We start from the raw sequence: 17,637 nt of genomic DNA on the forward strand, positions 1-17,637 counted from the left end.
CCCAGGGTGCACAAGTGACCCTTAGGCCTCCCACAGGTGTGCCCCCTAGTGGCAAGTCTGACATATTGGTGAGGTTTAGGTGCATACATAACATCACTCCCCCCCCCCGGCCCCCTCCAAAGGCTTATGTACCAGTTATTTGCAAGTTGAGGCGATATGACGCCCTGTGTCCCCGGGTCGATCACCTGATTTGAATTCCTGGCCTGGGTGAGTTGGTCGGAACGTTGCTGCCCGGCCGAGTGCCTGGTGTGATGGGACAGACGTGGCCAGGTCCTTTCACAATGGTGGCCTGCTTATCGATAGTTTGCAGTCTGGTCTGGTCCAAACGCTTTCTGCGTTTGCTCAGTACATGGTTTCACAACCAAACACTCCATTTTCATCACACACACACACACACTCCATTCCCCTCTTTGTCTCACACAGTGCTCTCGGCCCCATCTGGGGGCCCTGAATATTGTCCACGTCACTTATTCTGATGTGGTGTGGAGGGGGGCCGTACGATCGTGGTGCATTCTCTGCTGATAGCAGACGGAAGGCTCGGTCCTGAGCGACTCTGTCCGGTGACTGCGTAGCAACCCGGGACAGCCGGGGTCTGTAGGGAGTCTACCGCGACACGTGTGGTGCTCGGCTTGGTGATCTGGGCTGCCCGCTGCGGACTATTGTCGCTGACCCTAAGGCCTGGAGAGCCCAGGATGGGCCGATACGGCCCTGAGACTTTCAGTGGTAGCGGGAGGCTGTGTGGTCCCCCGTGGATCCTGGGCCGTAGTACGGAGGTTCCCGCACCACCGACTGTGTGTAGCCTCCCTGCCTTTCTTTGTAACACGTTGCAGGGTTTGTCCCACAGGGTGAGGGGGGCAATCTGATGGGATGAGCATTACGTCTTTGCGACGGATAAGCTGCAACACTCCCGTCTGGCGGTTCGCCGTGAGCAGGCGGTAATGTGATAACACATCACTTGCTACAAGTACTTTGTCAGATACATATACGACCGGTTGTTGTTTGCCCGCTACTTTGGCTTGTTTTAACGTACCCCCGACCCCATATGATAGTACACCATTGGCCGCGAAAGAACGCTCACATGGGTTCCACAGTGCAAACAACTTATTGGAACATAGTGGGTTCATAGAAACATAGAAACATAGAAAATAGGTGCAGGACTTCAGTACCCCATTCCTGCTTTCTCGCCATACCCCTTGATCCCCCTAGTAGTAAGGACCTCATCCAACTCCTTTTTGAATATATTTAGTGAATTGGCCTCAACTACTTTCTGTGGTAGAGAATTCCACAGGTTCACCACTCTCTGGGTGAAGAAGTTCCTCCGCATCTCGGTCCTAAATGGCTTACCCCTTATCCTTAGACTGTGACCTCTGGTTCTGGACTTCCCCAACATTGGGAACATTCTTCCTGCATCTAACCTGTCTAACCCCGTCAGAATTTTAAATGTTTCTATGAGGTCCCCTCTCATTCTTCTGAACTCCAGTGAATACAAGGCCAGTTGATCCAGTCTTTCTTGATAGGTCAGTCCCGCCATCCCGGGAATCAGTCTGGTTAACCTTCGCTGCACTCCCTCAATAGCATGAATGTCCTTCCTCAGGTTAGGAGACCAAAACTGTACACAATACTCCAGGTGTGGCCTCACCAAGACCCTGTACAACTGTAGCAACACCTCCCTGCCCCTGTACTCAAATCCCCTCGCTATGAAGGCCAACATGCCATTTGCTTTCTTAACCGCCTGCTGCACCTGCATGCCAACCTTCAATGACTGATGTACCATGACACCCAGGTCTCTTTGCACCTCCCCTTTTCCTAATCTGTCACCATTCAGATAATAGTCTGTCTCTCTGTTTTTACCACCAAAGTGGATAACCTCACATTTATCCACATTATACTTCATCTGCCATGCATTTGCTCACTCACCTAACCTATCCAAGTCGCTCTGCAGCCTCACAGCATCCTCCTCGCAGCTCACACTGCCACCCAACTTAGTGTCATCCGCAAATTTGGAGATACTACATTTAATCCCCTCGTCTAAATCATTAATGTACAATGTAAACAGTGGGACGCCAGCACAGAACCTTGCAGTACCCCACTAGTCACTGCCTGCCATTCTGAAAAGTACCCATTTACTCCTACTCTTTGCTTCCTGTCTGACAACCAGTTCTCAATCCATGCCAGTACACTACCCCCAATCCCATGTGCTCTAACTTTGCACATCAATCTCTTGTGTGGGACCTTGTCGAACGCCTTCTGAAAGTCCAAATATACCACATCAACTGGTTCTCCCTTATCCACTCTACTGGAAACATCCTCAAAAAATTCCAGAAGATTTGTCAAGCATGATTTCCCTTTCACAAATCCATGCTGACTTGGACCTATCATGTCACCTCTTTCCAAATGCACTGCTATGACATCCTTAATAATTGATTCCATCATTTTACCCACTACCGATGTCAGGCTGACCGGTCTATAATTACCTGTTTTCTCTCTCCCTCCTTTTTTAAAAAGTGGGGTTACATTGGCTACCCTCCACTCAATAGGAACTGATCCAGAGTCAATGGAATGTTGGAAAATGACTGTCAATGCATCCACTATTTCCAAGGCCACCTCCTTAAGTACTCTGGGATGCAGTCCATCAGGCCCTGGGGATTCAATCCCATCAATTTCCCCAACACAATTTCCCGGCTAATAAGGATTTCCCTCAGTTCCTCCTCCCTACTAGACCCTCTGACCCCTTTTATATCCGGAAGGTTGTTCGTGTCCTCCTCAGTGAATACCGAACCAAAGTACTTGTTCAATTGGTCCGCCATTTCTTTGTTCCCCGTTATGACTTCCCCTGATTCTGACTGCAGGGGACCTACGTTTGTCTTTACTAACCTTTTTCTCTTTACATATCTATAGAAACTTTTGCAATCCGTCTTAATGTTCCCTGCAAGCTTCTTCTCATACTCAATTTTCCCTGCCCTAATCAAACCCTTTGTCCTCTTCTGCTGAGTTCTAAATTTCTCCCAGTCCCCAGGTACGCTGCTATTTCTGGCCAATTTGTATGCCACTTCCTTGGCTTTAATACTATCCCTGATTTCCCTTGATAGCCACAGTTGAGCCACCTTCCCTTTTTTATTTTTATGCCAGACAGGAATGTACAATTGTTGTAGTTCATCCATGCGGTCTCTAAATGTCTGCCATTGCCCATCCACAGTCAACCCCTTCAGTATCATTCGCCAATCCATCCCAGTCCATTTCTGGCCTTCTCAGCGGCCCCCCACTTTACCTTTGCCCCAAACCCAGTGGCCTTCCTCGCTGGCCAACACATGCCTCTGTTCCGTTGCGGCCACATCCCGTGGTCTGGACGTTTCTCTCGACCCGTGGTCTGGACGCTTCTCTCGACTGCCGCCATCTTCCTCCCCAGGGATTCCCGCCTCTGGCGTCGGGAAGACACATTCGGATGGTTTCGGCCGGAGCCCCACTCCGCTTGGTCGACCTGGAGCCTCTTCCGTCGCCGCCAAGAGGTCGTCGGCTTCGGGTGCTGGGTACCCTCCGTCTGTAACCGCTGCTCGGTTGGTCTTCGCCTCTTGGTGGTCGCGACGAGCGGCCTGTGCCTCGGGGGTCTGCAAATGGATCTGCACTTCGACGCCTGGTTCAGCTGAAGGTGGGGGGCTTGCTCAGCCTTTGAGCAAGGGGAGAGGTTGTTTGCCAGAGAAGGTACGCAGAGGTCTTCCCAGTTCCATCGAATCTTCCCCATCCACCTTCTACCAAGCAGCATTGGCCCATCACCTGTAACAATCCACAGAGGTAAATCGCGCACCGCTCCCTCATGGGATACCCTTATGCCCGCACTACCAATAACTGGTCTCAGTTCCTTGGTGTAGGTGCCCAGCTTTGCCTGAATCGGGATCAGCTTGGGTCATTGTGCTCTGTCGCCCCCCCCCACAGCCTCTCGAATGCCTTCTGGCTCATTATTGATTGACCCGCCCCCGTGTCTAGTTCCATGGAGACTGGAGTACCGTTAGGTCCAACTTTTCACATTATCGGAGGGCTTTTGGTGGTGAAGGTGTGTACCCCATGTACTTCCCCTTCAGCCTCAGGTTGAGTTGCCTCTCCTGCTCGTTCAGCGTGACCCTCGCTGGATCGATGGTCCTCTCCTGACTCTGCCACGTGGTGAGTCACAGACCGTTTGCACATTCGCTGGAGGTGCCCCATTGTTCCACGGCCCTTGCACACACAGGGCTTGAATCGACATTGATGGGCTCGATGGCTGACCCCAGCAGCGCCAACATGGTGCTAATGGATACGCATTCACGGCCCACGGCGGACTCTGAGTCACTCGAGGCCTAGGTCTGGCCTCTGCGGTCATGTGGGCCCTGTCCTGTGCCGCTCTGCCTGCTGAATACATTATTTTATGCACAGTACTTGCCGGTGAGCTTCGAATCTGTTTCGTGTTATCGCTCGTGGATATGAAGGCCTGGGCTGTCGTGATGGCCTTGCTCAGATAGAAACATAGAAACATAGAAAATAGGTGCAGGAGTAGGCCATTCGGCCCTTCGAGCCTGCACCACCATTCAATAAGATCATGGCTGATCATTCACCTCAGTGCCCCTTTCCTGCTTTCTCTCCATACCCCTTGATCCCTTTAGCCTTAAGGGCCATAACTAACTCCCTCTTGAATATATCCAATGAACTGGCCTCAACAACTCTCTGCGGCAGGGAATTCCACAGGTTAACAACTCTCTGAGTGAAGAAGTTTCTCCTCATCTCAGTCCGAAATGGCCTACCCCTTATCCTTAGATTGTGTCCCCTGGTTCTGGACTTCCTCAACATCGGGAACATTCTTCCCGCATCTAACCTGTCCCGTCCCGTCAGAATCTTATACGTTTCTATGAGATCCCCTCTCATCCTTCTAAACGCCAGTGTATAAAGGCCCAGTTGATCCAGTCTCTCCTCATATATCAGTCCAGCCATCCCGGGAATCAGTCTGGTGAACCTTCGCTGCACTCCCTCAATAGCAAGAATGTCCTTCCTCAGATTAGGAGACCAAAACTGAACACAATATTCCAGGTGAGGCCTCACCAAGGCCCTTACAACTGCAGTAAGACCTCCCTGCTCCTATACTCAAATCCTCTCGCTATGAAGGCCAACATACCATTTGCCTTCTTCACCGCCTGCTGTACCTGCGTGCCAACTTTCAATGACTGATGAACCACGACACCCAGGTCTCGTTGCACCTCCCCTTTTCCTAATCTGTCACCATTCAGATAATATTCTGCCTTCCTGTTTTTGCCCCCAAAGTGGATAACCTCACATTTATCCACATTATTCTGCATCTGCCATGTATTTGCCCACTCACCTAACCTGTCCAAGTCACCCTGCAGCCTCTTAGCATCCTCCTCACAGCTCACACTGGCCACCCAGCTTAGTGTCATCTGCAAACTTGGAGATATTACACTCAATTCCTTCATCTAAATCATTGATGTATATTGTAAATAGCTGGGGTCCCAGCACTGAGCCCTGCGGCACCCCACTAGTCAGTGCCTCCCATTCCGAAAAGGGCCCGTTTATCCCGGGATCCGGCAGACAGCAGCTTGCGAAGGATGACCTCGTGACCGATTCCGAGCACGAAACCGTTCGGCAACATTTCCCGCAAAGATCCCGCAAAAACCGTACTGCCCCGCAAGGAATCTTCTGGCCCTGGGAGCGCCGGTGGGTGTAAAAGTGATACCTGGCCTTTAAGGTGCTCTCCTTCGGCTTGAGGCGTTCCCACACCAGCACACACAGCTCTGTGTAAGTCTTCTCCTCTGGTTTGACCGGTGCCAGCAGGTTTTTGAGCAGGCCGTATATCGGAGACCCACATACGGTGAGGAGAATCGCCCTGGTCTTGATCGCCCTCTCTCAGCCTCGTCCTGTTCATTGGCGACGTAGTACCGGTCGGGACGCTCAACGAAGGCTTCCCAAATCATCACCCTCAACAAATCCCTCAACAAGACCAACGGCAGCCATTACCGTGTGAAGGTTGGTGATCCGTTACTCGTCGCCAGTGAGTGATGTTCAGAATAAATCCACAGGACTGTATTGCAAGCTCAAACTGTGGTGACCTTGTGCTCTTTATTCAGACTCCAGGGTGGGGAAGCAGTATGGTGAGTCACCTTATATACCTGCTTGTCCCAGGGTGTACAGGTGACCATTGGGTCTCCCACAGGTGTGCCCCCTAGTGGCAAGTCTTACATATTGGTGACGTTTACATGTGTACACAACAATCACGACCCGTTCCACATCTTTTTATTCCTCTCTCACTTTCCCACTATCTCGCTTTCCCCGTCTCTCACTCATTCCCCTCTCCCCCTTTCCCCTCCCTCGCCTCACCCTCTTCCCGTCCCACTCTCTCCCCTTCCGACTCTGCCTTTCCACTCTCCCTCTCCCTCCTCCTTCTCCGCTCCCTTTCCTCCCCTCCCTCCTCTCTCTCTCTCTTTTCCCTTTCCTTTCAGATTCTCCCCTTCTCCCTCTCTCCCCTTCCCCTTTCTCTCTCCCCTTCCTCGCTCTCTCACTCCTTCCCCTCTCTCTCTCACTCCTTCCCCATCACTCCTCTTAACATCTCTTTCACCTTCCCCCCCCTCTCTCTCCCCTTCCTACTCTTTCCCCTCCCCTCTCTCGCTCTCCCCTTCCCCCCTCTCTTTCCCCTTCCCACTCTTTCCCCTCCCCCTCTTGCTCTCCCCTTCCCCCTCTCTCTCTCCCCTTCCCCTCTCGCTCACTCCTTCCCCTCTCCCTTTTCATTTTCTCCCCTCCTCTCTCTCTCCTCCCTCTCCTTCTGGCTCCCCTCCCCAGTCTCCACTCCCCTCCATCCTCCCTTTCATTCCCTAGCTCTCGCTCTCCCCTTTCCCATCAGACTCTCCCCCTCCTCATCTCTCCAATCCCCCCCCCCTCTCTTCCCTTCTCCCTCTCTCTCCCCTTCCCCCGCTCCAGCCTCTCCGCTCGAGGGACAAAGTGAGAAGGTGAGAGACAGAAAGAAAGAGAGAGAGACAGAGACACAGAGAGAAAGAGAGACAGAGCCAGAGTGTGACTGAGTTGCCTTGGGATGTTTTACTACGTTAAAGACCCGATATATCGATGTTGAGAAGTGAATATTGAAGAGACGGAGGCAGGAGTCTGGGGGATGAGACACAATCTGAGTATTTCACTGACCCCCTCCTCATTCTTCAAACAGTATTTAGTAAACCAGGTATCGTGGGTTCAAATCTCACTGCAACCTACTCAAAATTAGTTCAGTAGTTAAATTCACCGTCAATTCACAAAGGCATTGATTATAAATATTAAACAGCTCTGAGATTGACCCTGGAACTATAGGCTCCCCTCACACCTTTCCCTGTCTCTCTGCTTTCCAGATCACGACCCGTTGGACATTTTTTTTTTTAACTCCTCTCTCACTTTCCCGCAATCTCACTTTCTCCATCTCTCTCTCCCCTTTCCCTCTCTCTCTCCCCTTCCCCTCTCTCTCCTTCCGCTCCCTCCCCTCACTCCTCTCTCTCCCTCTTTTGCTTTTCTTTTCAGATTCTCCACTGCTCCCTCTCTCTCCCCTTCCTTTCTCTCTCTCCTGCCTCCTCCCTCTCTCGACTTCCCATCTCTCTCCCCTTTCCCGCTCTCTCCCCTTCCTCTCCCTCCCCTCACTCCTCTCTCTCGCTCTTTTGCCTTTCTTTTCAGATTCTCCCCTGCTCCCTCTCTCTCCCCTTCCTTTCTCTCTCCCCTGCCTCCTCCCTCTCTCGACTTCCCATCTCGCTCCCCTCCCCCTCTCGCTCTCTCCCATTACACTCTCTCCCATTCCCCTCTGGCTGACTCCTTCCCCCTCTCTCTCCCATTCCCTCTCCCACTCATTCCCCTCTCTCCCTCCTTTTACAACTTCCAAGCACTAATCTCTCTCACAGAGCCGGCACAGACACGATGGGCCGAATGGCCCTCCTTGTGTACTGTAAGATTCTGTCAATGTTCAGGGATGAATCACCGAGAATGATTATTCGGGCCCCACCTCCTTGTTAACAATAGTAAGATGGAAACAGGAGCTGGTGATACAGGTGGCTCCATAGCTCAGGGGTTAGAGCACTGGTCTTGTAAACCAGGGGTCGTGGGTTCAAATCTCACTGGGGCCTACTCAATTTTGGCTTCTGTTACTGAATTGACCATCAATCGGCGACAGGCCGACACCATCAACAGGAACCACTCACTCCGCACTTTACAATCTGCCCACAGTACTTTCACTTCCCACTCCCAGTCTGTATCCCACCTTTTCCACATCCAGTCTCAGAGACACCGATATATCATCAACTCATAGAAACTTACAGCACGGAAGGTGACCATTTCGGCCCATCGTGTCCGCACCAGCCGACCAAGAGCTATCTGCTGGGCAGGGCCACAGAGTCCGCATGTTCCAGACACGAGACTCCCAAAGCAAGCGCTCTACTCTGATCTCCTTCACGGCAAACGAGCCAAAGGTGGGCAGAGGGAACGTTACAAGGGACACCCTCAAAGCCTCCCTGATATAATCGCTCCACCATCGGTGGCCGGGCCTTCTGTTGCCTGGGCCCCAAGCTCTGGAACTCCCTTCCTAAACCTCCCCGCCTCTCGACCTCTCTCTCCTCCTTCAAGACACTACTTAAACCGACCTCTTTGACCCAGCTTTTGGTCACCTGCCCTAATATCTGCTTTTGTGACTCTGTGTCAAATTTTTATCACATAATCCTCCTGTGGAGCACCTTGGGACGTTTCACTACGTTAAAGGCGCTATATAAATAAACATTATTGTTGTTGTTCCCTCTGGCTCTCCTCTTCCCCGTCTCTCTCACTCCTTCCCCTCACTCTCCCCTTCCCTCTCTCTCACTCCTTCCCCTCACTCTCCCATTCCCTCTCTCTCCCTCCTTCCCCTCACTCTCCCCTTCCCTCTCTCTCACTCCTTCCCCTCACTCTCCCCTTCCCTCTCTCTCCCTCCTTCCCCTCACTCTCCCCTTCCCTCTCTCTCACTCCTTCCCGTCACTCTCCCCTTCCCTCTCTCTCCCTCCTTCCCCTCACTCTCCCCTTCCCTCTCTCTCACTCCTTCCCGTCACTCTCCCCTTCCCTCTCTCTCACTCCTTCCCCTCACTCTCCCCTTCCCTCTCTCTCACTCCTTCCCCTCACTCTCCCCTTCCCTCTCTCTCACTCCTTCGGGTCACTCTCCTCTTCCCTCTCTCTCACTCCTTTCCCTCACTCTCCCCTTCCCTCTCTCTCACTCCTTCGGGTCACTGTCCCCTTCCCTCTCTCTCACTCCTTCCCCGTTCTCTCCCCTTCCCCATTCTCTCCCGTACCCCACTCTCTCCCCTTCCCCATCCCCTCCCCTTCCCCTCTCTCTCCCGTTCCCCTCTCTCTCCACTTCCCCTCTCTCTCCCCTTCCCTAATCTCTCCCCTTCCCCACTCTCTCCCCTTCCCCACCCTCTCCCCTTCCTCTCTCTCTCCCCTTCCCCTCTCTCTCCCCTTCCCCTCTCTTTCCCCTTCCCCCTTCCTCTCACTCTCATCCGTTCCCTCTCTCTCCTCTACCCATTACCTCCGCTCTCTCTCCCCTTCCCCTCTCAGCCCTCCCTCTCCCTCTCATTCCTTCCCCCTCCCTCTCATTCCTTCACCTACTCTCTCCCCTTCCCCCTCTCTCTCACACCTGCCACTCTCTCTTTTCCCTTCCCCTCTCTTTCCTGCTCCTTCCCCTGTTTTTTCCAGCGCAGTTGTCTCCATAGCTCAGGGGTTGGAGCACTGGTCTAGTAAACCAGGGGTCGTGGGTTCAAATCTCACTGGGGCCTACTCAAAATTAGCTCAATATTTAAACTCACTGTCAATTAACGAGGGATTTAGTCATAAATATTAAACAGCTCTGAAACCGACCCTGGAATTACAGCTCCCCTCTCCTCTTCTCATCCTGCTTTACTCTCTCTCCCACATTAAAAATCTCTCTTTCCCTTCCCCATTCTACATCTTTTTCCCACTTTCCCCGTCTCTCACTCATTCCCCTTTCTTATCCTCTCTCCTTCCCCTCTCTCTCTTCTTCCCCTCTCCGTTCTCACCCCCTCTCTTTCCCCTTTCCCTTTCCTCGCTCTCCCCTTCCCCTCTCTCTCTTTCCCTTTCCTCGCTCTCCCCTTCCCCTCTCACTCTCCCTCTTTCCCCTCTCTCTCCTCTTTCCCCTTCCTTCTCTACTTTCATTCTCTCCCCACTCCTTCCCCTCCTCTCTCCCCTCCCCCTCTCTCCTCTTCCCCTCTCTACTTTCATTCTCTCCCCACTCCTTCCCCCTCTCTCCCCTTCCCCTCTCTCCCTTTCCCCCTCGAGAGACACACAGAGAGAAAGTGAGAGTGTGTGAGAGAGACAGAGAAAGAGTGAGAAAGTGTTGTGTGTGCAATAACTCAACAGACAGATTACTGTAAACTCCGAACAGGTACACACCTGGCTCTACTTTATTAGTACCCAAAGTGATTACATTACAAGATGGTTGGCATTTTATACCTGGGCTGTACACACGTGTGTACAAACCCAATGACCTCCGACAGTGGCCCCACCTGGTGGCTAGTAACCCCAAGCATACATACATGACAGAAAGAGAGAGATAGGGAGACTGAGAGACAGAGAGACAGAGCCAGAGTGTGACTGAGTTGCCTTGGGATGTTTTACTACGTGAAAGACCCGATATATCGATGTTGAGAGGCGAATATTGAAGAGACGGAGGCAGGAGTCTGGGGGATGAGACACAATCTGAGCGTTTCACTGACCCCTCCTCATTCTTCAAACACACAGCACTAACTGGGGAATGACCCACAGCCCAGGGCAGGTGGTTCCATAGCTCAGGGGTTAGAGCCCTGGTCTAGTAAACCAAGGGTTGTGGGTCCAAATCTCACTGGGGGCCTACTCAAAATTAGTTTAGTTTTTAAATTCACTGTCAATTAACAAGGGCTTTAATTATAAATATTAAACAGCTCAGAGACCAACCCTGGAACAACAGGCTCCCTGTGTACTCTGACACTCTCTCCTCCCGACCCATTCAACATATTTTTCCCAGTCTCTCACTCATTCCCCTCTCTCACCCTCTCCCCTCACCCTCTGTCCCCTACCCACTCTCTGTGTCTCTTCTCCCTTTCTTTTCAGATTCACCGATAAAAACATAAGAACATAAGAAATAGGAGCAGGAGAAGGGCATACGGCCCCTCGAGCCTGCTCCGCCATTTAATACGATCATGGCTGATCCGATCATGGACTCAGCTCCACTTCCCTGCCCGCCCCTTATCCCCTTATCGGTTAAGAAACTGCCTATCTCTGTCTTAAATATATTCAATGTCCCAGCCTCCACAGCTCTCTGAGGCAGTGAATTCCACAGATTTACAACCCTCTGAGAGAAGAAATTTCTCCTCATCTCAGTTTTAAATGGGCGGCCCCTTATTCTAAGCCCATGCCCCCTAGTTCTAGTCTCCCCCATCAGTGGAAACATCCTCTCTGCATCCACCTTGTCAAGCCCCCTCATAATCTTACACGTTTCGATAAGATCACCTCTCCTTCTTCTGAATTCCAATGAGTAGAGGCCCAACCTCCTCAAGCTTTCCTCATAAGTCAACCCCCTCATCCCCGGAATCAACCGAGTGAACCTCCTCTGAACTGCCTCCAAAGCAAGTATATCCTTTCGTAAATATGGAAACCAAAACTGCACGCAGTACTCCAGGTGTGGCCTCACCAATACCCTGTATAACTGTAGCAAGACTTCCCTGCTTTTATACTCCATCCCCTTTGCAATAAAGGCCAAGATACCATTGGCCTTCCTGATCACTTGCTGTACCTGCATACTAACCTTTTGTGTTTCATGCACAAGTAACCCCCAGGTCCCGCTGTACTGCGGCACTTTGCAATCTTTCTCCATTTAAATAATAACTTGCTCTTTGATATTTTTCTGCCCAAGTGCATGACCTCACACTTTCCAACATTATACTCCATCTGCCAAATTTTTGCCCACTCACTTAGCCTGTCTATGTCCTTTTGCAGATTTTTTGTGTCCTCCTCACACATTGCTTTTCCTCCCATCTTTGTATCGTCAGCAAACTTGGCTACGTTACACTCGGTCCCTTCTTCCAAGTCGTTAATATAGATTGTAAATAGTTGGGGTCCCAGCACTGATCCCTGCGGCACACCACTAGTTACTGGTTGGTAACCAGAGAATGAACCTGTTGTGTTCCTAACACAGATGAGACTGCACACAGGGAGGTTAAAGTAACAGTGACCTCAGTCTTTATTAAGACACTCCAGAGTGAGGAACAGGCCTTAGGGCCCGGCTGAAATACCATGCTCCCAAGGGATGCTGGGATCCCTTGGGACTTCAGGGGATGTGCTCCCTGGTGGCGGAAGATTGGAGTGCATGCTTTACAGATACACAACAGAACCATCTATTCTTCTCTCTCCCCTTCCCTCTCTCAGTCCTTCCGCTCTCTCTCCCCCCCTTAAATCTATCTCTTCATCCCTGCTCTTTCCCCCTCCCCCTCTCTCTCTCCCCTTCCCCTCCCACATTACCATTCCCCTCGCTCACTCCCCTTCCCCTCCCTCTCTCTCTCTCCCCTTCCTTTCTCTCTCCCTTGCCTCCTCCCTCTCTCCCCTTCCCCCCTCTCCCCTTCCCCTCTCTCCACTTCCATCTCTTACTCTCCCCTTCCGCTCTCATCCATTAGCCTCTCTCACTCACTCCATCGCCATTCTTCCCCTCCCTCTCTATTTCCCCTTCCCCCTCTCTCTCACTCCTTCCACTCTCTCTTTGTTACGCTACACTCTGTCCCCTCTTCCAGGTCATCTATGTATATTGTAAACAGTTGTGGTCCCAGCACCGATCCATGTGACACACCACTAACCACCGATTTCCAACCCGAAAAGCACCCATTTATCCCGACTCTCTACTTTCTGTTAGCCAGCCAATTCTCTATCCATGCTAATACATTTCCTCTGACTCTGCGTACCTTTATCTTCTGCAGTAACCTTTTGTGTGGCATTTTATCGAATGCCTTTTGGAAATCTAAATACCACCACATCCATCGGTACACCTCTATCCACCATGCTCGTTATATCCTCAAAGAATTCCAGTAAATTAGTTAAACATGATTTCCCCTTCATGTATCCATGTTGCGTCTGCTTGATTGCACTATTCCTATCTAGATGTCCCGCTATTTCTTCCTTAATGATAGCTTCAAGCATTTTCCCCACTACAGATGTTAAACTAACCGGCCTATAGTTACCTGTCTTTTGTCTGCCCCCTTTTTTAAACAGAGGCGTTACATTAGCTGCTTTCCAATCCGCTGGTACCTCCCCAGAGTCCAGAGAATTTTGGTAGATTATAACGAATGCATCTGCTATAACTTCCACCATCTCTTTTAATACCCTGGGATGCATTTCATCAGGACCAGGGGATTTGTCTACCTTGAGTCCCATTAGCCTATCCAGCACTACCTCCCTAGTGATAGTGATCATCTCAATATCCTCCCTTCCCACATTCCTATGACCAGCAATTTTTGGCATGGTTTTTATGTCTTCCACTGTGAAGACCGAAGCAAAATAATTGTTTAAGGTCTCAGCCATTTCCACATTTCCCATTATTAAATCCCCCTTCTCATCTTCTAAGGGACCAACATTTACTTTAGTCACTCTTTTCCGTTTTATATATCGGTAAAAGCTTTTGCTATCCGTTTTTATGTTTTGCGCAAGTTTATTTTTGTAATCTATCTTTCCTTTCTTTATTGCTTTCGTAGTCATTCTTTGATGTCGTTTAAAATTTTCCCAATCTTCTAGTTTCCCACTAACCTTGGCCACCTTATATGCATTGGTTTTTAATTTGATACTCTCCCTTATTTCCTTGGTTATCCACGGCTGGTTATCCCTTCTCTTTCCGCCCTTCTTTTTCACTGGAATATATTTTTGCTGAGCACTGTGAAAGAGCTCCTTATAAGTCCTCCACTGTTCCTCAATTGTGCCACCGTTTAGTCTGTGTTTCCAGTCTATTTTAGCCAACTCTGCCCTCATCCCACTGTAGTCCCCTTTGTTTAAGCATAGTACGCTCGTTTCTGACACAACTTCCTCACCCTCAATCTGTATTACAAATTCAACCATACTGTGATCACTCATTCCGAGAGGATCTTTTACTCAGAGATCGTTTATTATTCCTGTCTCATTACACAGGACCAGATCGAAGATAGCTTGCTCCCTTGTAGGTTCTGTAACATACTGTTCTAACAATCCTGTATGCATTCTATGAATTCCTCCTCCAGGCTACCCTGTGCGATTTGATTTGACCAATCGATATGTAGGTTAAAATCCCTCCTTTTTCACATGCCTCCATTATTCCCTTGATTATTGCCCGCCCCACTGTGAAGTTATTATTTGGGGGCCTATAAACTACGCCCACCAGTGACTTTTTCCCCTTACTATCTCTAATCTCCACCCACAATGATTCAACATTTTGTTCATTAGAACCAATATCATCTCTCACAACTGCCCTGATATCATCCTTTATTAACAGAGCTACCCCACCTCCTTTCCCTTCTTGTCTATCTTTCCGAATTGACAGATAGCCCTGTATGTTGAATTCCCAGTCTTGGCCACCCTGCAACCACGTTTCTGTAATGGCCACCAAATCATACCCATTTGTAATGATTTGTGCCGTCAACTCATTTACTTTATTTTGAATGCTGCGTGCGTTCAGGTAGAGTGTTTTAATACTAGTTTTTAAACCATGATTTTTAGTTTTGACCCTTCCTGCAGCCCCTTTATCTTCATACATATTGTCCCTTCCTATCACCTTGTGGTTTACCCTTACCCCAGTGCTACTCTGCTCTGTTGCCTCCTGCCTTTTGCATTCTTTCTTGGGTTCCGGTTCATCTGAGCTCTCACCCACTCTAACTAGCTCAGAGCCCTCTCCTGGGTTCCGAATACAAGTTACTGGTTGGTAACCAGAGAATGAACCTGTTGTGTTCCTAACACAGATGAGACTGCACACAGGGAGGTTCAAGTAACAGTGACCTCAGTCTTTATTAAGACACTCCAGAGTGAGGAACAGGCCTTAGGGGCTGGCTTATATACCTTGCTCCCAAGGGATGCTGGGATCCCTTGGGACTTCAGGGGATGTGCTCCCTGGTGGTGGAAGATGGGAGTGCATGCTTTACAGATACACAACAGAACCATCTATTCTTCTCTCTCCCCTTCCCTCTCTCAGTCCTTCCGCTCTCTCTCCCCCCCTTAACTCTATCTCTTCATCCCTGCTCTTTCCCCCTCCCCCTCTCTCTCTCCCCTTGCCCTCCCACATTACCATTCCCCTCGCTCACTCCCCTTCCCCTCTCTCTCTCTCCCCTTTCCTCTCGACTGTCATTCTCCCCCCACTCCTTCCCCTCTCTCTCCTTCCTCAGCTATCTTGCCTCTCTCTCCCCTCCCCCTCTCCCCCTCCTCTCTCCCCTTCCCCCTCTGCTTTTTCACTCTCCCTTTCATTCTCCCTCTCCCCTTCCACTCTCTACCTCCCCTCCCTCCACTCTCTCTCTTTACCATTCTTTTCAGATTCTCCCCTTTGCCCTCTCTCTCCCCTTCCTTTCTCTCTTCCCTGCCTCCTCCCTCTCTCGTCTTCCCATCTCTCTCTCCTTCCCGTCTCTCCCCTCCCCCTCTCCTTCTCTCCCATTCCTCTCTCTCTCACACCGTCTCCCTCTCTCTCCCCTTCCTCTCTTTCCCCTTCCCCCTCTCTCTCACTCCTTCCACGCTCTCTTTTCCCTTCCCCTCTCTTTCCTGTTCCTTCCCCTGTAACTCCTCAAACAGGAGGCTCCATAGCTCAGGGGTTAGAGCACTGGTCTTGTAAACCAGCGGTCATGAGTTCAAATCTCAATGGGGCCTCCTCAAAGTTAACTCAATATTTAAATTCACCCTCAATTAACAAGGCTATTAAACAGCTTTGAGACTGACCCTGGAGCAACAATCTCCTTTTGTCTCCAGTAATATCGCTCTCCCTTCCCGTTCTGCATCTTTTTCCCGCTATCGAGCTTTCCCCGTCCCTCACAGACTCCCCTCCCCCTCTCTCCCCCATCCTTTCACTCTCTCTCTCTCCGTCCCCTCTCTTTCCCCTCGCCCCTCTTTCTCTCTCCCTTTCCCCTTCACTTCTCTTTCCAACTCCTCCATGATCACCTTCCCCTTCCCGCCTCTCTCTAACCCTTCCCTTTTCTCACCCTCCACTTCCCCTCTCTCCCCTTTTCTCTCACTTTCATTCACCGCGCACTCCTTCCCTCTCTCTCCTTCCTCCTCTATCTTCCCTTTCTCTCCCCTCCCCCTCATACCCCTACCCACTCTCTCCACCCTCTCTCCCCCTCCCGTTCTGCCTTTTCACTCTCCCTTTCCCTCTCCCCTCCCCTCTCTCTCCTCCCCTACCTCTTCTGTCTCTCCCTTTTCCCTTTCTTTTCAGATTCTCCCCTTCTCCCTCTCTTTCTCGTTCCCATCTCTCCTCTCCCCCTCTCTCTCCCCTTCCCCCTCTCTCACTCCTTCCACTCTCTCTCCACTTCCCCTCTCTCTCTCTCACGCCTCCCCTCTCTTCCCCTCCCCTCCCCCTCTCACTCCTTCTACTCTCTCCCTCCCTTCCACACTCTCTCCCTCCCTTCCACACTCTCTCTCCCCTTTCCCCCTCTCACTCCTTTCCCTCCCTCTCTTCCTCTTCCCCCTCCTTCCCCCTCTCTCTCACTCCTTCCTTCTCTGTCTCCCCTTCCCCCTCTCTCTCACTCCTTCCACTCTCTCTTTTCCCTTCCCCTCTCTTTCCTGCTCCTTCCCCTGTCTTTTCCAAAGCAGGTGGCTCCATAGCTCAGGGGTTAGAGCACTGGTCTAGTAAACCAGGGGTCGTGAGTTCAAATCTCACTGGGGCCTACTCAAGATCAACTTATTTATTAAATTCACCGTCAATTAACAAGTGCTTCAATTAGAAATATTAACCAGCTCTGAGACCGACCCTGGAACAACAGGCTCCCCTCTCCTCCCCTTGTCTCCCTCACACTCTCTCTTCCCCTTCCAAATCTCTCTCTGCCCTATCCATCACTGTTATGTTCAGAATAACTCCACGGGACCGTATCGTAAGCTGAAACTATTGTGACCTTGGTCTCTTTATTGAGACCCCAGAGTGGGGAAGCAGCATGGTGGATCACCTTATGTACCTGCTTGTCCCAGGGTGCACAAGTGACCCTTAGGCCTCCCACAGGTGTGTCCCCTAGTGGCAAGTCTGACATATTGGTGAGGTTTCGGTGCATACATAACATCACTCCCCCCCCCCCGCCCCCTCCAAAGGCTTATGCACCAGTTATTTGCAAGTTGAGGCGATATGACGCCCTGTGTCCCCGGGTCGATCACCTGATTTGAATTCCTGGCCTGGGTGAGTTGGTCGGAACGTTGCTGCCCGGCCGAGTGCCTGGTGTGATGGGACAGACGTGGCCAGGTCCTTTCACAATGGTGGCCTGCTTATCGATAGTTTGCAGTCTGGTCTGGTCCAAACGCTTTCTGCGTTTGCTCAGTACATGGTTTCACAACCAAACACTCCATTTTCATCACACACACACACACACTCCATTCCCCTCTTTGTCTCACACAGTGCTCTCGGCCCCATCTGGGGGCCCTGAA

At 50.8% G+C, this 17,637-nt stretch overlaps 4 non-coding genes across 4 annotated transcripts; all 4 read left to right on the plus strand.

Moving 5' to 3' along the window:
- Window positions 1-8,056: 8,056 nt before the first annotated feature.
- On the plus strand, window positions 8,057-8,129 carry trnat-ugu (transfer RNA threonine (anticodon UGU)). Its single transcript has one exon. It is a non-coding gene; the product is annotated as a tRNA-Thr (tRNA).
- Window positions 8,130-9,727: 1,598 nt separating this feature from the next.
- On the plus strand, window positions 9,728-9,800 carry trnat-agu (transfer RNA threonine (anticodon AGU)). Its single transcript has one exon. It is a non-coding gene; the product is annotated as a tRNA-Thr (tRNA).
- Window positions 9,801-15,806: 6,006 nt separating this feature from the next.
- trnat-ugu (transfer RNA threonine (anticodon UGU)) lies at window positions 15,807-15,879 on the plus strand. Its single transcript has one exon. It is a non-coding gene; the product is annotated as a tRNA-Thr (tRNA).
- A 941-nt stretch (window positions 15,880-16,820) lies between these two features.
- trnat-agu (transfer RNA threonine (anticodon AGU)) lies at window positions 16,821-16,893 on the plus strand. The gene has a single exon. It is a non-coding gene; the product is annotated as a tRNA-Thr (tRNA).
- The last annotated feature ends 744 nt before the right edge of the window (window positions 16,894-17,637 follow it).

The sequence above is a fragment of the Pristiophorus japonicus genome, unplaced genomic scaffold (assembly GCF_044704955.1).
Source record: "Pristiophorus japonicus isolate sPriJap1 unplaced genomic scaffold, sPriJap1.hap1 HAP1_SCAFFOLD_594, whole genome shotgun sequence".
NCBI classification, from domain to species: Eukaryota; Metazoa; Chordata; class Chondrichthyes; family Pristiophoridae; genus Pristiophorus; species Pristiophorus japonicus.